The sequence below is a fragment of the Lissotriton vulgaris genome, chromosome 1_1 (genome assembly GCF_964263255.1).
Source record: "Lissotriton vulgaris chromosome 1_1, aLisVul1.2, whole genome shotgun sequence".
Lineage (NCBI taxonomy): Eukaryota > Metazoa > Chordata > Amphibia > Caudata > Salamandridae > Lissotriton > Lissotriton vulgaris.
The window spans coordinates 2,052,677,734-2,052,694,473 of NC_141685.1; positions in this window are offsets into that span (position 1 = coordinate 2,052,677,734).

Consider the following 16,740-nt stretch of genomic DNA (forward strand, 5'->3'; position numbering starts at 1 on the left):
CCGTTGCTGTTTCTCCCGAGCCCCCGGATCACCTGAAGATTGGGCGCCCAAAGAGCTTTCTCTCTGCTCACTCCGGCTGCAGGCGGCGATCCCCTCCAGCGCACGAGATGATGGTGTGCAGGGGGTGAACTGCAGGGGCAGCGCCCGGACCTCAGCTCCTGAGGTGTAGGCCCCTCTGCCCCTGTCTCAATTTTCGTGACCCTCCTCCCGCTTGTTGTCCGCGGGGGACAGCGATCGGGTACTGACTGCTCCGCGAGGTCTCTACAGCTGTGATCAGGTGGCTCTCCGGTGTGGGCAACCCTCCAATGGCTGGCTCCCCACACTCCACAAGTTCAGAGGCTCCTTCTCTGACCCAGCTCTCGAGTGCACCGGCACTCTCCCGGTCAGGGCACCATTTCGTGATGTCCGGAGTTGAACCTTTCAAGCTCGCCACCGCCGCTCCCGACCTTCAAAAGCACCAGCAGACCAGGCGCCATTTATGTGCTCGTCTCCCCGTTAACCCCTGTGTGCTGATGGGGGAGTTTGAAGTAGAATGTGGCCGGCGAGGGAAGCAAGGAATGGGGAGCCACTGGAATCAGCGTCCTCCTAGGTCGCCATCTTGACCACGCCCCTAAAAACACATCTCTTAGTAAAGATTTTTATGTTCTGTGTTTGAAAATACCACTTTTAGAAAGTAGGTAGTTTCTTGCTTAGCCATCCTGTGTACCTCTGCTGGGTTAGTGGATTGACTGTCTGGCTTTGGAGTGACAGGGGCTGGGTATATGCATTCTTTTCAGACAGCTACTGGGGAGTCAAGGTGTGTCCTGCCTTTCCTGGATGAGTCTGGGCTCGGCTGAATAGACCTGGGCTGCATTTAAAGAAGTGGGAAGAGATTCCCACCTCAGTGGGTCTGGTCTGCTTTAGACAATGCTGTCTCCGCCTCCTGCTGGGATCCTGGGCCAGAGAGGACCAAACGTGTTTGGACTTAGCCCTGATACTCTGTGCCTGAGAGAGCAAAGGAATTTTGAGTACAAATACTGGGGTCCAGAGTTTAGAACTCACTGGAATCAAGGAGCCTGCCAGGAAGAAGTGCTGGAAAAGCTGCCAGGAGGAGTACTGCCTCTTTGCAGAGTTGTTGCTTTGTTGCGTTGGCCTTCAGCTGCTGCCTCTGTCTTGGGCAGTGAAAGGACTGGACAGAACTTTCTTTACTTGTGCTGAGTATCTCTAAGGGCTTGAAGTAGAGCTTGCCTTCTGTTCTGAAGTCTCAGGGATTGCAAAGACTTCACCGACCTTGGGGTACCGCTTCTGTACTAGTTGACACAGATAAGTGAAAAGCAACCAACTCCATCGCTGGCTCCGTGTCCTTAAGGCTCTACAGAAGGCATTGCCGCATCTCGCACTGCAACACTAGTCTTACTGAGGATGACGCCACCAAGCTGCTCCTTGCACCATGACTTGTGGGTACCGCCCTCCACACCGCCTCGAATCACTTCGCCGCCCTGGCCTCAACGACACCGTCGCTGCCTGCTGACTTCTAAACTGTGAATGTATCGTGGCTGGGGGCACCGCTCGTAAAAAATAGACTCATTATTGTTCTTTCAGTGTCACGATGTCAGAACAGAAGCATTTGCAATGTTATCTACAACGAAGGTGTAGTTGGTGCTTATTTATCATATGCAAATAAGAACCATTGACAAAGTCAACAGTCCTGGCTCGTTGTAGGTGTAATGTTACTTGTTGTATTAGAGAGATCAGAATTTTTTCTAGTGGAAGTTTGAAGGGTTAATATGCCTGCTGCATAGAACGTGTACCATGCAGATCACAAAGTGCATAGAATGAAAATTGGTTAGGGTGTTACTACTTTTGTCAGAGAGGTAATTTTGTTACTTGCAGTTTATACATTAAAATCCTAATATAGAACAGTAAACTTTTAACTGTCATCAAAGAGCTTCATGCATACTGCAAGGTATAATTAGAGCAGTATGATTTATTTCCCCAGCCATTCATTATCCTGATGATACAAGGCGATTCTTAATAAAGAGAAATCTCAACGATGATGCTACATTTTAAATTCTGTGTTTGTACTTCTCCAGACAAACCACTCTTAAACTATACTGCCTATGAGTATGAATGACATGTTACTCCTATACATTGCAGTCCTAAGTCATATGTAATATTTATTATACACTGATTTGCATACCTATGATTGATTGTCTCTGTTTAATATGTGTGCAATGCAATGTACACCCTACACTGGTATGAGAGGCGCTATAAAACAAATTAAATACATCTCAGAGAGAATGGTATCGGAGACCTTGAGGGACACTGTTGAAGGATAATTGTGTGGGAATCACTGGCAGGGTTGTCATTGGGGGCGCCATCAAACATTGCCACACGGGGTGCCAGCAGCACTAAGGCTGGTTTACTGGTGCACATAGCCTTGGCTGCAGCACACAGATACCTTACTGTGCCACACACGGAGGAAAAAAGTTAGAGGGAACATTGGTTGCAAGATGTTGTTTCTGTGGCAGTTATGTATCAAAGTGGTCCCTTGAATTACCTGGCTCATTTACTGATTGGATGGCTGGCAATCCGAAAGAGCTTTTACTGAAGATTGTCGAGTGCCTTTTTAATTCAGGGCTGACAACATTACTTAGGTAGATCCTGTCAATCAGTTTTTCACTTATATTTTTAGCTTAAGTGTCATACTCCAAGAAACCTAAATTGTTCCTATTCCACAAATATATTGGCCCACTGGTAGATTTTTGCAAGTGCCCAAAGATGGAAAGAGAGACAGTAAAGTAAGACGATCCTGAATTTTTGTAATGTAAAGTGGCTTGCAAGATGCAATCTTCTAGTTTGATTACTAGGTCAATAAGTGTCACATATGTGTTTCTGTGTGACAATGTAAAGTTTAAGCCTCTTGAGGAGAGGAATTTTTCTGGTCTGGTTACATGCAAGAACTCCTCTGATATTTATATGACACCTTTGGGTGAGTTTAGAAGTTTTTCAAACTGTTTTCTCTGAGCAGGCAGACTCAACAAGTTGAATACTTGTTCACTTGTTCACAAATTGGCTACATTTTTGCCCACCGACAGTCATGATACCAGTAGCCATATCCACCCAACTGGATATTTCCAGGGAGCAGGGATTATCCTAGCAAGTAAGGCTAAGAACAGCAGATGGACTTTATAAATTGTCTGTATGTGTAGCTCCTGCTTTGTTCTTTGATGGGATGCCACACAAACAAAAAGCATTTTACTTCAGCATGGTTGAATGTTGATTAGTGGGTTAAACCCGAATCGAAGATCCCAGCTCTACGTTTTTTATAATACCAAGCACCTTTAAATATAGTATGTGCTATGTGCATCAGCAAGCTCTTGCCTGACTTTGTGTGACTTAGCATATTTAAGCCTCTTTCTCACCACAGTGGCCCACGTTGTCACATGTGGACCTTGTTTTACATCAACAGCATCACTGATAGACCCACTCTATCACTGTGTCAGGAGGTGCTGGCAAGCACAACTTGACTGTCTAAACATCAGTCCTACGTACCACATCCTTGCTTGCTGTCCCACCTCCTGGAATCTGGAATTTCTTTTCCACACACAATTTGTTTGAAAGTCAATGGAAAACTTCACAAAGTTGCACAATTGGATGCTTTCTAGAGGTTTGCATGCAAAATCTGTTATAGTATGTGGATTTGTATGGTGCAACTAATCACTCATGAGGGTATCCAGGTGCTTGAGCAGGCGTGCAGGCATTAGACTAATGGTGTTTGGTGTTCGGCCCACAGAATTTGTTGATGAGTTGATGTGGAATTCAAGAAGTGAGGAGGAGCTCCTAATGTTTTAAGGGAGATCATGGATGCGATATAGTAAAAAGCTCGGCCTCCTGTTCTGCTTTTGTTGATGTGGGGTGTGTGTGTGAGTTAGAGTGATGCTAAGCATATGTGTCTGGTGTTTTGGTGAACATAAATGTGGTTGTTCAGGTATGTTGGTCTAGTGTTGTGTGGTGCCTTGTTTGTGTGCATGAGGAGTTTGAATTGACTGCATATGTGGCTGGAGAGCAAGGGGAGTCCTCCAAGATGTGGTGAAATGTGGGTGTGTCGTGGGAGGTCAATAATGAGTCCTGATGCAGTGTTCTAGATAGTCTAGAGTCAGTGGAGGAGATGGTGAGAGAGTCTGGTGTAGAGTGCATTGCTGTAGTCTAATCTGCTTGTCATGAGGGCTTGCATGACGGTGTCTTTGGTGTCCAGGGCCATTTGGAGATGCTGTGGAGCATATTGAGAATATGGAAGAAGAAGGAGCTGACTGTGTTGGCATGTGCTGTCATGTTGAGCTTGTTGTACAGATAAATTCCCACGTTTCTGGCGTAGTAGGTTGGTGTAGGTCTGAGCTATGATGGGTACCCGGTGGAGTCTCAAGGAGAGTTTTTGTTTCAGAAGTCCAGCACTTCCGTCTTGTCGCAGTTGAGTTTCAGGCAGTTGGACGCCACCTAGTGTGCTTTGTTGAACACGCAGTAGGAGACGTTGTCTCCGATGGACTTTTCTGTCTGTGTTTTTCATCTGACTCCTTTTTAGCTATGTTTTGAGTTTCTTTGTACAATTTCCAAGCCTAATCTATTTCCTCCATTGATTTAGCTCTTATAGCTTGGTACAGATTCTAGTAAGCTATTCTACAGTCCTTGTTGTACCAATTTGTTAACTTTAAGTTGGCTCTACTACCAGTTTTTGTTAGTCTTGATAAAAAAGCATTTAAGCTTGTTGAACAGTTCTTCATGAGCCTGTATAATAGCACAAATTTTATTTTCCTGGGCATTTATGTTGGCGATAGCTAATAAAGTATTCTCTACCTCTGCCTTCATCTGCTCTAGAATGTTCTCTTTTTCAATTAGCATCTCCCACTTCACCCTGCGCAAGTTGTTTGTTGGAATTGCGTCTCCAGTCACCCTCTAAATTAACTTCTACCAGCCTGATCCACAGTCCCTGCAGAGCTGAGACCCGTGGATGCGACCGGAGGCGTGGGGCCCGCCATCTTGAAAAGACTATGAGACGCTGACCGTGCAGCCCACGAGTGACTCTCGAAGCTGTACATCGGGGTTTGAGAAGCCCCAGTCCTGAGCCACTTTTGCACCGAAGCTCACCCCTCTACACTCAACGAGTGCTGCGTGGGGCCCTTCTGTTTCTTTTGGCTCAACGCGTTGGCCCGGTCACTTGCCCGCTGGCTTGTGGTCCCTGTGCCGACTAAACTTGAAATCCAACTTGTGATTCTAGTTGCTCCAGACTTGCACCTGCTCCTCTGAAAAGGAGCTCCCACTCTGATCCTCCTGGTCCGAGTGAGAAGCAATCTTCCAGTCCTGTGTGGATTGCTCTTGCCAAGTGTTGTTTGCTCCAATCCCGAAGCCGACAGTGCCGACGGTGAGAACCTTTGTGGGACAGCTCGTGACCCGCTCCTGGACGTCGCAGATGCCCTAGACCCCACGTGGCAGCGGAGAGAAGCTCTTTGACAACCACCTGATTGCGCCCAACATTGCCTGGTTCCGTCCTGGTTCCACCCTGGTCACTGCTGAGCAACCCAGACTCTGTCCCCTCTGCTTTCAGGTACTCTACAACTCTGATCACCCTCGGATCACACCGGACACTTCTCCTTCACATCGCCTGCAGCATCTTCAGCTTCAAGCACCAACAACCTGCGTGACGAAACCCGACACAACTTCGACCCTATGCACCCGCTTCCTGTGGGTGAGGTAACTCAACAACGCCGGTGTTCCCACACTGGTACACACCTCTAGTGTCTGTGTATAAAGTTTTATACTTCTAGGTTGAGTGGGAAGTATCCTTAAACTATAACTTTGTAACTTACGCACCATTGACTTTGCATTGGTGCATGCGTGTGCTTTAAGCGCTGCACCCGAATCCCGCGGGCTTTTCCCGACTTCAGCATTGCTAGTCCCGACCGCTCCCAGCTATTCCCTAGGCCCTAGGCCTAACCACTGTTCGATTGGTATCTCTTATACCACTTTCTTAATATATGGTTTGAGTGGCCACCCGCCCTCATCCATAATTGTGCAACTTTCATATGTTTAACTGTGCTTTTGTTTAACGCTTGTGCCCCTTTGCTCATAAAGAGTACTGGGGATTATTCTAGTAATAAATACATATATTTGTATAATATATACTTGTGTGGTGTCCTTTCATTTGGTATTGAAGTATTGTGATTGGTAAAACAGCTCGCTTAACACGACCTCTTGAGTTTAGCCTATAAGGATGCTTAGTCCATGCTACCACTAGGATAGCTTGTCTATAAGGTTGACTTACAACCAGACACCATAAGGGATTGTTTGGACGGATACAAGGTGGTTCCAGAATTGGAAACATCATATATCAGGCCAACTTCTCACAATAGCCCATGTTGTTTCACGGGACACGCCTCCCTTGCATCTCATTAGCGATGCAAGGCGATGCAATGTTGAAACCAGCGCTAATTCCATTGAACACGCGTTAGCGTGCTCTTGTAAATAAAGCATTATTTTTATTGTTGCATTTTGTCCGAATACGGACGCAAATGCGGAAATACAAATATCACTAGGCCTTGATAATATGCCCCTTTGTCCTTTGACTTATGTAACATTTCCTACACACTGATTTACACAAGTATGATCGATTGTCTGTGTAATGTGTGTGTGATGCAAAGTGCTCTGACATACTTTAATGGTATGAGTAGCTCTATATAACGAATTCAATGCATCGGAGAGAGTGTGATTATGGAGTCTTGGTCACTGTTAGAGGGTGCTAGTGAGAGAATCCGTGGTGGAGGTGGTCATTGGGGGCGCCAACTAACATTGTCGCACTGGGTGCCACCAGCGCTAAAGCTGGCCCTGCCCCCTGCGGACGCCCATGCCACTATGCATTGCACATGGTGCTCCTGCCAAGGTTCCTCTCCAGAAAGCACTCTCTGTTCTATTCTGAAGCTTCTCTGCGTTTCAGGGCTCAGTAGGACAAGACGCTGGCTTAATTTTCCTGAACCGTCCCTTTGGCACTCTCTTCTTGGTGAACTCCTGTGCATCTCATTGCAAGTCACATCTAGACAACACCTGGAGACTCTGCTCTTTTCTAGATCCTTCTGAGTACCCTCTACCCCCTGCCCCTTCCATCTTATAATTTAGTCAGAAGCGCCAGGAGACCTCAGACTTTATAGCACGCTCTGACACCATAACAAGATTGAGGCAAAGTTTTTTCAAATATTTATTGGATTATAGTGATGGACTGTCTAAAACAGTTGCTGTTAAGTAAATTACTAAGCAGAAAGAATAGCCACATTTGAATAAAAGAGTAGCGTCTGCCTCTTGCTCTGGTGTTGTTTTTGTCCTCAGGCTGCTACCCGCCCAGTCTCACCTCTATGAGAGCCAGTGCCCCCTTTGACCCTCTACCTGCCGCCCACCCCTTCCCTGCCTCTTTTCCCGGTTCACACCTTGGTGCTTTCACACTTAACGTCACCTCCAGCTCGCATTTTCAGAGAGGGCCCCGGGCTCCCTATCACCGACATGAGGAGGAGGAAGAGAGCGGGGGGACAGAGGAAAACTTGGTGGGGTCGGGGAGACAGATACGGTGGGGGTGAGAGTGAAAGAAGAGGGGGAGAGAAAGAGAGAGAGAAGCAGTGGAGAAAGAGAGACTGAGAAGTAGGGAGGAAGGAAGATGAGAGAGCAAGTGGAGGTGGAGGGGGGGGTCCTGGGTGATGGAGAGCAGCTTCAGAGAGGTGAGACCTGTTTTCTAACTCTACCAGTGAAGACAGCGTGTCCAAAGGAGAAAGAACCAGGCCAGACAGAGTAGGTCCAGGCTGTGTGCAAGGAGGCAGGCTCGGTGGGTCCGGAAGAGGGACAGGGCAGGCAGAACAGCTCCAGAGAAGGGCAAGCAGAACAAGACCAGGGCGAGCCGATCCAGACCAGCAGATCCTCCCAGATACACAATCAGAATGTAGTGTTCAGCTTTTGTGGTGCCAGGGGGTAACTTGAGAGTTCAGGGTGGGTGTGGGTTTTCGGTGTCAGGGAGTAATTTTAAGGTTCATGGTGGGTTAAGGATTGGGGTGCCAGGGGGATAATTTTAGGGTTCAGGGAGGGTATGGTTTTTGGAGTACCAGGGGGGTAATTTTAGGGTTCAGGGCAGGTACGGGTTTTGGGGTGCAAGGGGGGTATTTTTGGGTTCAGGGCAGGTATGGGTTTTGGGATGCCATGGGGACTATTTTAGGGGTCAGGGCGGTATGAGTTATGGGGTGCCAGGGGGGTAAATTTAGGGTTCAGGTTGGGTATGAGTTTTGGGGTGCCAGGGGGACAATTTTAGGGGTCAGGGTGGGTATGGGTTATGGGTACCAGGGGGGTAATTTTAGGATTCAGGTCAGGTATGAGTTTTGGGGGGCAGGAGTAATTTTAAGTTTCAGGGTGGGTATGGGTTCTGGGGTGTTGGGGTAATTTTAGGGTTCAGGGTGGGTATGGGCTTTGGGGTGCCAGGGGCGTACTTTTAAGGACCAGGGCACATATGGATTTTGGGGTGCCACATAAGAAAGAGATGGCTGTGGCACAACAACCCCATGGTGTATGTGTAGCGATCACCCTGGGGAACAAGGTCTGGAGAGGGCGGCTAGCGGTAGTCAGAGAAAGAAATTACCGCATATCGCCACTAGAGGGTGTTCGGCGACTGCGGAACTACAATCCCCAGAGGCCCATCAGACTAGGAAACGGAAGAGTAATGATTACAAAAGCCTTCGGAAGTAACGGCTCGGGGCTTGTCAATCAGGACCTTGAGCGTAGTTTGGACGGAGCCATGCCGGTTTAGTTTGAATGGAGATCAAGGGTCTTGTAAGTCCTGAGCAGAACGGAGTCTGCACCTGAATCGTCTCGAGACAGTTTCTTGCAACACTTTGTTTCTTTTCCGCGAGTCCCCGCAATTTTGGTAAGACGGACGAACTCGCTCTAGCCAGTGGCGTTTGTGAGACCCGCGCAGGAGCGCGTTGTCGTCTCTGTCACTGTAGTCTTCCTGGGTAACCCATTTCGGAACTTCGAGGTGTGCCGGCCGGTACGCTTTTCCAGGAGAATCCCTTGCTGATTTTGTTTTATCATTCCTTGCTGATTTTGTCTTCATTTCGAACCAGGATTGGAAATTGCCGGACTGATATCTAGACGTCTTGGTTCTATCGAATGGATTTTTGTTTCCTGTTTTACAATCCTAAGGGCTTTCCTCAGCGATCCAGTCCCACTGTACAGTTAGTATCTTTTAGTAAAGTACATCTTGTCGTTTTATATCCTGTCCCAGTCTGGAGTTCTAACTGTTGGTTATTATTCTTTCCCCTTCTGCAGGGTTCTCCGGGGGTCCTAGAGACTGGCAAGAAAGTGGGTGGACGATTTCCCTATATTCCTGAAAAGCCCAAGAGGACATCTTACTTTGGTTATATCCCCCTTTTTCCCGGGAGGTACTTACGCATAGTTGTGTTACCCTACACTGTGTGTGGTGCGTTCTGGAGACGAGGGGGACTAGTCATCCTTCCATCGTTCCTGCTGACATCTTTCAGAGGTTAGTGGTAATATCCATTGACGTCGTGACAGATTGACAAGCCCACGAAATTCGTCAGCCTGAACGATGGATACTACTACAGTGTTGACCACTTTGCTGGAGAGCGTGAATGCACTCCAGCAGGAGGTACATGCTGCAAGACAAGAAAATGTAGACCTTAGAACAGAAGTGAGTACGTTAAGACGGGAGGTGGCGGGTATTTCTCGCAAAGGGCGGAGTTATATTAGAGAGGCAACACTTCCCCCCCCTTCTCAAAACCCAGATGGGGTGGCCATGGGAGGTGGGTTCTTTACTTCACCACCCTCTAATCCCTCACCTTTCAGTCCTGGTCCCACAGTTCATGTTATCCAGAATCCAGGTATACCATTGGCACCACCAGAGCGATTCTATGGGGACACGAAGAAATTTGAAACTTTTTTGAATCAGTGTAGGCTCCATTTCCTTTGTAAACCCACCATTTTTGTGGATGATGCTTCCAAAACTTCGTTCATGATGTCATACATGGGTGGAAACGCCGCTAGTTGGACTATTCCGTTGATGGAAAGGAATGACCCTGTGCTACACAATTTCCAGGATTTCTGTAGCGAAATGAGAAAGCTGTTTGACAGGAAAACCCACATGCTGTCGTTAGATCGTGAACTGATGACGCTTCGTCAAGGATCACAGGATCTGTTGACATATATCACCACATTCAATCGATTAATCGTCGAAACCGACTGGCCTCCAGAAAAACGTACATCTTTGTTTTATCAGGGATTACGTGGGGAGTTAAAAGATGTACTCTCCCAAGTGGTACAATTGCCCAAGACATGTGATGAATTGATAGATCTTGCGGTCCAGCTGGATCACCGAGTTCAAGACAGAAAAGGGGACAAGAATAGAGGAGAAGTGCGGTCATATTTTCCGAAGCCTCGCCCTCCACCAGAGGAATACAACAAACCTGGGGTGGGAGTAGAACCCATGCAAATTGGAGGAGTGAGGGGTCCATTGTCCTCTGAAGAACGAGAGAAAAGACGCCTGCAAAAGTTATGTCATTATTGTGGGAAAAGCGGTCATTTCATTAAAGAATGTCGAGCTAGAGGAAGAACAAACAATCCGGGTCCAAGTCCTCGTAACCAAGTTGCAGCCACACAGGAATCGGAAAACTGAAGAGCCCAAGTACGGACGGGATCCCCGTCTTGGGTAAGGAAAATGAAGAAAAGATCCCCTTGTATCTTGCAAATACCATGCAACCTTCCGTGGCTCATATGTGCATTACTGTGTCTTTGAAAATAACTGAGAACAGTGTTATCACAGTGTCTGCTCTATTGGATTCGGGAGCCACAGGAAATTTTATCGATCAACAGTATGCCCGGAGGATGGGCATTCCTAAAGAGAAGAAAAAGATCCCTGAAATGGTGAAGGCCGTGGATGGTAAGGCCCTGACCTCGGGCCCAGTGTGCTTTCACACAGAAGCCTTAGTGATGTATGTTGGTGAGAATCATCAGGAAATCATACAATTTGACATCATCGACGCTCCACAATTTCGTCTCATTCTCGGAATGCCCTGGTTGACATTACATGACCCTGTGGTGCAATGGGCTGCACGTACGGTATCCTTGACATCTCAGTACTGTCAAGAACATTGCTGCCCTCCAGAGATGTCAGACGACCAGTGTGAAACGCAGGCCATTTGTCTTGCCCAAGGATGTGTCGAAGGAATGTATTGCTGTGCTACCTCTCTTCCCAGTGAATACACGTCTTACCTGGATGTCTTCGACAAAAATAAAGCAACAAGTCTACCACCACACAGACCTTACGATTGTCGAATTGATCTTGTTCCCGGGGCCGATATCCCCTGCAGCCGTGTGTATGCACTGACTGAGCCTGAGACGCGATACTTGAAGACATATTTGGAGGAACTCCTTGCTTCGGGGTTTATACGCCATTCTACTTCCCCTGCTTCGTCTCCACTCTTTTTCATCACAAAAAAGGACTGTGATGAACTACGAACGTGTATAGACTATAGGTCTATCAACAAAGTGACCATAAAGAATAGGTACCCTTTGCCCCTTATTCCTGTACTCCTGGACCAGCTACGAGGGGCTCAAGTGTTCACCAAATTGGATCTTCGTAGTGCTTATCACTTGGTACGGGTACAGTCCGGTGACGAGTGGAAAACGGCCTTCCGTACGAAGTTTGGCTTATACGAGTACCAAGTGATGCCTTTTGGGCTATGTAACGCCCCAGCTGCATTCCAATACTTCATGGATGAAGTATTAAGAGGGCTGTTGGAAACGATTTGTATAGTATACATCGATGACATCCTGATATATTCTCGTAATATCACCGAACATGTCTGCCACGTGAAAGCAGTGCTTGATCGTCTTCGTCTCCATTCCCTGTTTGCCAAGTTAGACAAGTGTCTATTCCATGTTGAAGAGGTGGCCTTTTTGGGATACGTCATCAATGCCCAGGGGTTCCAAATGGACATGAACAAGGTAGAGGCAATAACCCAGTGGCCAGCCCCAATCCATGTGAAGTCTGTGCAGAGTTTTATGGGGTTCGCTAACTACTACCGACGGTTCATCAAGGATTTCTCTCGCATTCTCACTCCCATATCAAGACTGCTGAGAAAGAACGTATCCTTTGAGTGGACTCCAGAAGCGGATCAGGCCTTTGAAACATTGAAGAAACGTTTCACTCAAGCACCTATACTGCGACATCCGGATCCTAATCTACCGTTTGTGGTCGAAACGGATGCTTCACAATATGCCCTGGGTGGAGTGTTGTCCCAGCGCCATCCCGAGACGGGACAGTTACATCCAGTGGCCTTTTACTCCTGCAAACTCTCCCCCTGTGAGGTGAATTACTCAATCACGGATAAAGAACTATTGGCCATTAAACGGGCATGTGAAGAATGGAGACATTACTTGTTGGGGGCTCTACATACAGTCGAAATTTATACGGATCATCGAAATCTGCTGTTTTTAAAGACTGCGAAAGCGCTAACTCCCAGGCAGTTACGGTGGTCTCTTTTCTTTTCGGACTACGATTTCATCATAAAATACAGACCTGGAACCCAGAATGGCAAGGCAGATGCGCTATCCCGCAGAGTAGATCATGCAGAACCTCAGCAGATGGCAAATGAGGAACCTCCTCCTATTATTTCTCCTTCGGCCTTTCCGACATCAACGTTGGCACTTGTGGTATCGGGAGAATTCTTAGACGACGTCAAGGTGGCAACATCACAGATCGATGGCAAGGCATGGATGCAGGAAGAACCAGATCATAGAAGTTCCAAGGATGACCTACTATATCATTATCATGCTCTATATGTGCCCCTGAAAATCCTCCAAGAACAGACTATGCATTGGTGTCATGATTCTACACTAGGAGGTCATCTGGGAGAATACAAGACCATCGCTAATATGGAACGTTCCTTTTGGTGGCCCTCGCTGCGAAAAGATGTCAAAGACTATGTACAAAAATGTGCGGTTTGTGCTCAGAGTAAGGCCAGTCATTCCAAACCTGTGGGATTACTACGTCCCATTCCCATTCCACCCTCTCCTTGGCATACAGTGTCGATGGATTTTATTGTGGAATTACCCCCGTGTGAGACATACACCACCATTCTAGTTGTGATAGATCATCTGACGAAAATGGGTCATTTCATTCCCTTGAAGAAATTGCCTTCCTCCTCTGAATTGGCTTTGGTTTTTCTACAGCATGTAGTGAGAGCCCATGGTATACCTAGAGTATTAATCACTGACCGGGGTTCTCAGTTTACCTCTCGTTTTTGGAAGGCTCTTTGCCAAGCATTGCATATGGAGGCTCGTTTATCGACCAGTTTCCATCCGCAAACAGATGGTAAAACGGAGCGGCTTAACCAGTCCCTAGAACAATATTTACGGTGTTTTACTCTGCTGAACACCGGTGACTGGTTTCCTCTGGTCTGGATGGCTGAATTTGCATATAATAACGCCGACCATTCCACCCTAGGTTGTTCGCCCTTTTTCTGTTCCTATGGATTCCATCCCGATATGCTTCCTTTTGAGTGGCCTATCACCTCCACGCACCCATCCATTCAGGAGCATCACGCTCACCTTCGGGCTGTTTTGATTGACGCTAGGAACCACCTGGCGCAATCTCAAGCATCCCAGAAACGATGTGCAGATCGTAAAAGGGTTCCTGAGCCTGAATACAAGGTGGGGGATAAGGTCTGGTTATCCACTAGGAACTTACAATTGAAGGGAAGGGGTAAACTGGCTCCCAAGTACATAGGGCCCTATGGAATTGAGAGGATTATCAACCCTGTGGCCGTACGATTATCCCTTCCCCTTTCTTGGCGGCTCCATCCAGTATTCCATGTATCTCTGCTTCGTCCCTGTCGGGTAGGAATGAGGCTTCCCTCTCGCCCAGGCCCCATTGATCTGGACGGGGATGAGGAGTATGAGGTAGAGGAGATCCTAGATTCCCGTTTGTCCCGAGGGAGGGTGCAATACCTGGTTTCGTGGAAGGGGTATGGGGTTGAGGACAGAACTTGGGAACCATCGGCCAATTTGCATTGCCCTCTGTTGTTGGACCGGTTCCATGACACCTATCCTAGCAAGCCTGGACGACCGCCGGGACGTCGGTCCTTGAGGGGAGGCTCTGTAGCGATCACCCTGGGGAACAAGGTCTGGAGAGGGCGGCTAGCGGTAGTCAGAGAAAGAAATTACCGCATATCGCCACTAGAGGGTGTTCGGCGACTGCGGAACTACAATCCCCAGAGGCCCATCAGACTAGGAAACGGAAGAGTAATGATTACAAAAGCCTTCGGAAGTAACGGCTCGGGGCTTGTCAATCAGGACCTTGAGCGTAGTTTGGACGGAGCCATGCCGGTTTAGTTTGAACGGAGATCAAGGGTCTTGTAAGTCCTGAGCAGAACGGAGTCTGCACCTGAATCGTCTCGAGACAGTTTCTTGCAACACTTTGTTTCTTTTCCGCGAGTCCCCGCAATTTTGGTAAGACGGACGAACTCGCTCTAGCCAGTGGCGTTTGTGAGACCCGCGCAGGAGCGCGTTGTCGTCTCCGTCACTGTAGTCTTCCTGGGTAACCCATTTCGGAACTTCGAGGCGTGCCGGCCGGTACGCTTTTCCAGGAGAATCCCTTGCTGATTTTGTTTTATCATTCCTTGCTGATTTTGTCTTCATTTCGAACCAGGATTGGAAATTGCCGGACTGATATCTAGACGTCTTGGTTCTATCGAATGGATTTTTGTTTCCTGTTTTACAATCCTAAGGGCTTTCCTCAGCGATCCAGTCCCACTGTACAATTAGTATCTTTTAGTAAAGTACATCTTGTCGTTTTATATCCTGTCCCAGTCTGGAGTTCTAACTGTTGGTTATTATTCTTTCCCCTTCTGCAGGGTTCTCCGGGGGTCCTAGAGACTGGCAAGAAAGTGGGTGGACGATTTCCCTATATTCCTGAAAAGCCCAAGAGGACATCTTACTTTGGTTATATCCCCCTTTTTCCCGGGAGGTACTTACGCATAGTTGTGTTACCCTACACTGTGTGTGGTGCGTTCTGGAGACGAGGGGGACTAGTCATCCTTCCATCGTTCCTGCTGACATCTTTCAGAGGTTAGTGGTAATATCCATTGACGGCGTGACAGTATGACATCATATGTGACCTGCTTCCTGCCCCCCATGGCTCCTCCTGTGCCCCAGTGTTTCTTGTGTCCCACCTTGCACACATCATGTCGGAGGATGGTGATGACGTTATCATTTTGCCCCCCCCCTGTAAAAATTTCTGCGGACGCCAATGACACGGCGGAAATGGATTTGAGCCTGCTGGGCCTGATTATATAGTGCAGCACAGGACAACAAATTGAGAGGCAATGAGAAGCATCCCCTACCTATTTCGAGGACCAAGCAAGGTATTTTGTGTAAATGCTGCATGGGAGAATGATAGCCATGATCATGATCCACTGTCAGATTGCTACTATATGGTTCTGGAGACACTGCTCTACTGCAACTTAGAGTTAGAGTTGGCTCATTGAACAACAAAGGACTTCAGCATTAAGGCAGACAGTACCAAGATGGCCGACGAACTGAAGCTGGACAAGTAGCTCCCATAGCATAGATCATTAGCATTTTTATATCCTGCTGTTACCTTGCCTTCCACCTACTTTTAATCAACAGCACCTCAAGACTTGTCCTCATTCTTGTTGAGGCTAATTTATCCTTAAGAGTAGAGTAAGAGGGATATAGGAGGTGCCCCGGAACATAAACCGAACTTTGACCTGACCTAAACCTATCCCCCATCATGATTACCCAACAGGACTTTGACCTTGTTGATCTTTCCTCCGACAGTGGAGACCTAGCCTTCTAGCTGAGACCTGGTGGAGCTACTAGATAGCGAAAGAGGTGATGGGTTGTGGACTTCCCCTTCAGCCATCACCTACCCAGCTGGTCCTTGGTCAAACCTTACTTCGTCTCTCTGTCATACCTCCCGCCTTCCCCTTCAACCTACCACCCTTTCATCCTGTCTTCTACGATTTTTAAATATTGTTCTGTGGGCTGACTTCCATCTCAACCTTCACCTACCAACTCGGACCTTGGGCAGATTTTTCCCTTCATCTCTCCGTCATATCTCCCCCCAACCCCGTTACCCTACCCCTTACACTCTACGCTCCTTTGACATCGTCCTCAAATATATTTATATGTTTCCAGTAACTGATGTTATTTTGGAACAATGTGGAATTCATGCAAAGCGCTCTGATACCTTTGGGTCTAATCTGTTTTTATACCTGAACGCTGGGACCTGAGCAACATGGCTGATACCCGGTGGAGCTGCTAGACAGCTAAAAAGGAGATTGGCCCTGGTATCCCCCTCGATCGTCACCTACCCAGCCGGACTATGGACACAGTTCCTCCTCATCTCCCTGCTTTTGACTCCCTCCTCCTCTCCCTCCCTCCCACAAACTCTCACAACATTGATTTTATACTGTACTTTGCTATGCTCTTGTAACTTGTAATGTAACTCTGCCTTTAATTTACTGTACATTGACCTTATGTTAATTGCTATGATTCCTTAACTCTTGAGTCTAACATATTTCTCTTTTTGCCTGTCTGCCTTTACTCCCTCCTCCCTTAGGTTCCCTCCCCCACCTATCCTTTTACTCATACTCCTGTCCCCCCTTTCCCTTTCCGCCTCTTTATGATTTGTCATTC